This window comes from Mustelus asterias, unplaced genomic scaffold, assembly GCF_964213995.1.
Source record: "Mustelus asterias unplaced genomic scaffold, sMusAst1.hap1.1 HAP1_SCAFFOLD_122, whole genome shotgun sequence".
Taxonomy (NCBI): Eukaryota; Metazoa; Chordata; class Chondrichthyes; order Carcharhiniformes; family Triakidae; genus Mustelus; species Mustelus asterias.
The window spans coordinates 834,217-838,487 of record NW_027590160.1 but is presented as its reverse complement, the minus strand read 5'-3'; the positions used below and the strand labels follow the sequence as shown (position 1 = coordinate 838,487).

The 4,271-nt window shown below is 46.9% G+C and overlaps 2 non-coding genes across 2 annotated transcripts; both read left to right on the top strand.

Moving 5' to 3' along the window:
• trnal-aag (transfer RNA leucine (anticodon AAG)) lies at nucleotides 1-82 on the top strand. Its single transcript has one exon. It is a non-coding gene; the product is annotated as a tRNA-Leu (tRNA).
• Nucleotides 83-1,668: 1,586 nt separating this feature from the next.
• On the top strand, nucleotides 1,669-1,740 carry trnae-uuc (transfer RNA glutamic acid (anticodon UUC)). The gene has a single exon. It is a non-coding gene; the product is annotated as a tRNA-Glu (tRNA).
• The last annotated feature ends 2,531 nt before the right edge of the window (nucleotides 1,741-4,271 follow it).

The window sequence follows — 4,271 nt, the reverse complement described above, 5'->3', positions numbered from 1 at the left end:
GGTAGTGTGGCCGAGCGGTCTAAGGCGCTGGATTAAGGCTCCAGTCTCTATGGGGGCGTGGGTTCGAATCCCACCGCTGCCAAAATGGATTTGAGTTTTGTTCCTTGCAGCTGCAGTCCAACAGCTCAGATCAAATCCCATGAGTGCGTCTGGTGTCGTTTTCGTCATGAACAACGAGCAGAGACATTACCAACTTTAAAAAGTTGCTGGGGTAACGCAGCGTGTGTGCAAGTGACTCCTTTCGAGAGTACACACAAGCTGAATGTCTGACTGCCGAGTTAAACAACCTGATGAAGGAGCAGCGCTCCGAAAGCTCGTAGTTCCAAATAAGCCTGTTTGACTTTAACCTGGTGTTGTGAGAATTCTTGCTGTACCCACCCAGTCCAAAGCCGGCATCTCCACATCATGATATAAACAACATGATTACAAACAGTGAGACTTTATTCCCGGCCCAGGAATTAAGGTGATGGACTTGAATTTTATAACTGAAGTTCAAATCCTGTCATGTATGCTTCCCATCATTCTGACCAGATATTTACAGAATTAACCTGGCTCCTGTGATAATCACCGTACTGTATAAACACGGAGATGGCCTCCGGGCAAGCAGATCCGGTTTACTGGAGAACAACAAGACTGGCTCCAGAGGCCCATCGTTTGCCCACAGCAATTGATATTACATTGCCTCTGCGTGTTCCTCCTGTCAAAATGAATAATGATACTTCCCACTGTATTAAAGTTTCGTAATAACATGTTCGAGAAAAAGTATTCATGACGTTTAAAGCAAATCAACTGAACACCTGAAATTTGTGGCATTTGGCCACTTTCCCCCACAAATGCTATTGCCCCGAATTCAATGCCTCAGAACACTCACCAACGCTTTTAGCGGAAGTGATCGCTGTCAGATATGGTGCTGCAGGGACCAGAATTAATGGAGTGGGATAGGCTCACATGTCCCATGGAGTCTCCTCCACAATTTAAGGAGATTATGACGAATCCCAGGACTCAACACCAATTTCTAACCCTATCATGATGGCCCTTCATTCCCTTAGGTTCCAAAAATATCTCTATCTGAAACTTCAATATCCTCATTTACTGAGGATCCACAGACCTCTGGCGAAGCGTCATCCAGATTCGAAACTTTGGCTCTTTTCTCTCTCCATAGATGCTACCAGACCTACTGAGATGTTCCAGCATTGTCTGTTTTTGTGTCAGATTCCAGCATCCGCAGTATTTTGCTTTTGCCGCCACAATTTACATTCCGTTTGTTTTGTTTTTCTATCACAACTTTGTCAACTCTTACCCACGGCTCCCACTCTCACACCCCCCCCCCCCACCCCCCCACCCCCCCACCCCCCACGCCCCACCCCCGCATCTCCCACACTTAAAGTATCAATCTCGTCCTCTTTTACTGTCTTCAGCTTTGATGACTGACCATACAGACTTGAAATGTTGGGTCTATTCGCTCTCCAGAGATTCCGTCATGCCTGTTGAGATTTTCCAGCATTTTAAGTTTTTCTTTTAAGTTCCGGAATCTGCAGTAATTTGCTGTTGGCTGAAGGAGTCATTCGTGTTCCATCAAAACATGAGGTTTTTTTTCCCCCAAACCTTTCTCGAGTATTGAAAAAACGCAGCAATGTATTGGTCAGATTAAAATGTTTGCTTGTATCTTCCCTGGTGGTCTAGTGGTTAGGATTTGGCGCTTTCACCGCCGCGGCCCGGGTTCGATTCCCGGTCAGGGAATGTAGATTTTATAGCTGCCGACCAGCACATGATTGCACGCAATAATCCAAATGGGGTTTGACAAGAGCCTGATGCAGCCTCAGAAATACATCCCTGCTATTGTATTCTCGCCCTCTCGACATGAATGCTAAGCATTGCATTTGCCTTCCTAACTGCCGACTGAATCTGCATGTTAATCTTCAGTACGAGCACTCCCAAGCCCCTTTGTGTTTCTGATTTTCCCCAGTTAGAAAATAGTCTGTGCCTCCATTTCTCCTTCCAAAGTGCATAACCTCACACTTTTCCACATTGTACTCCATCTGCCACTTATTTGCCCACTCTCCTAACCTATTCAGGTCCTTCTGCAGCCCCCCTGCTTCCTCAATACTACCTGTCCCTCTGCATATCTTTGTATCATCTGCAAACTTAGCAACAGTGCCTTCAGTTCCTTCTTCCGAAAAATTAATGTATATTGTGAAAAGTTGTGGTCCCAGCACCGACCCTGAAGCACACCGCTAGTCACCGGCTGCCATCCTGAAAAGGACCCCTTTATCCCCACACTCTGCCTCCTGCCAATCAGCCAATCCTCTATCCATGCCAGGATATTAAGCTTAACACCATGTTCTCTTAACAGATTGAACAGTCTCCTATGCGGCACATTGCCAAAGGCCTTCTGGGAATCGAAATACATCACGTCCACTGGTTCTCCTTTATCTAACTTCCTTGTCATCTCCTCAAAGAATGCTAAGAGATTTGTCAGACATGACCACCCCTTGACCAAGCCATGTTGACTCAGTCCTATTTTATCATGCACTTCCAAGTATTCTGCAACCTCATCTTTCATAATTGACTCTATAATCTTGCCAATGACCGAAGTCAGGCTCACTGGCCTCTAATTTCACATTTCCTGTCTCCCTCCCTTCTTAAACAGCGGTGTTACATTCGCTACTTTCCAGTCCTCTGTGATTCCTGAAAGATCACTGCCAATGCCTCCACAATTCCCTCAGTTATCTTTTTAGAATCCTGTCGTGTAGTCCATCCAGTCCAGGTGATTTATCCACCTTTACACATTTCAGTTTCCCCAGAACCTTCTCCTTAGTGATGGCCACTGCAGTCACCTGTTCCCCCTGATTCTCCTGGAGCTCTGGCATCCCCCTGGTGTCTTCCACCGTGAGGACTGATGCAAAGTAACGACTCAGTTCATCTGCCATTTCTTTGTTTCCTATTGTTACTTCTCCAGCCTCATTGTATCGTGATCCAATGTCTATTTTTGCCTCTCTCTTATCAATTATATATTGAAAAAAACTCTTCCTATCTTCTTTTATATTAGTGGCTACCTTGCAATCATATTTCATCTCCCCCACCCGCCCCCCCCCCTCCACCCGCCCCCCCCTTATTGCTTCTATAGTTGTCCTCTGCTCGCATTTTTAAAAAATCTCAATCCTCCAGCTTCCCACTAATCCTCGCCACTTTGTATTCTTTTTCTTTTGCTTTTATCTTGCCCTTGACTTCCATCGTCAGCCGTGGATGCCTCGGCCTCCCCTTGACATGTTTCCTCCTCCTTAGGATAGACTCAGTAGAGGGGACATTGAACAATGAAGGTCGGTGAATTGCCAAAGTGGGTTAGCGATCAACGCTGAAATTGAAATTACAACGAACATTTTGCTGTCTTTCTCTCTCTCCCTTTCTTTCTCTCCCACTCTCTCATTTACAGCATTAGATTAAGTCACAAGCGTCTAGACTTTCGACATTGACAGTGGAGAAATTGTCAGAAGGGAATGAATAAAGGAGAAGGAGATATGAGAGCCGAGAGGCAGCTTGAATGCTTGTTGGATGTGCTGGGAAGTATGTGCGCGATATGAGATGTGGGGAAGAGGTGAAGAGGTTCGCGCTCTCTTGTGGCCGTGGCTGACATGATTGTGCAAGTTGAAGATTTTAAAAGTGCAGTTTCTGCCGTAAGCAGCAGGGAGCAGTAAAAGTGAGGTGGATATTGAGGAGGCAAAGAATGGGGAGAGTGAGGAAAGTGGGGATTGGAGAATGGTGCGGGTGAGCGTGCAGTGCTGGTGGAGAGTTGGTTGGTCAAAGGTGTGTGTCCATGTTTTGGTTTACTTGCGTAGATTGATGTGGTGATGGCATTGGATGTGAGAGTGAATGAAAGGGGCAGCAGAGGGAGTGAGTGTGGAGGCAGGCAGAGAGGCATCGGGTTTGTCTGTATTGAGGCGAACGGCAAAATATTTTGTTTGCTGCGATTGAAGGTGTGGAGAAAAGGAAGCGTCTCGCTGTATTGGTCAGGCGGCACTGCTGTTTCTATTCACAGGTGCTATCCCACTACTGAAGAGCACAGGGGATTTGGCCTGCTCCGTTCCCGACCTGGGCCGGTTCACCCCTCCTTAGCACACCTGGTGCTCCCAGAGTCCTCTTAGAACACCATGCGGATACTGATCTTAGTGCGGACACCCGATCGGCACAGAGAACAACAGCCCAGAACTCCCGACCTCAAGCAATCCAGCAGCCTCAGCCTCCCAGCAGCGGGATTACAGGTGCGCGCCACA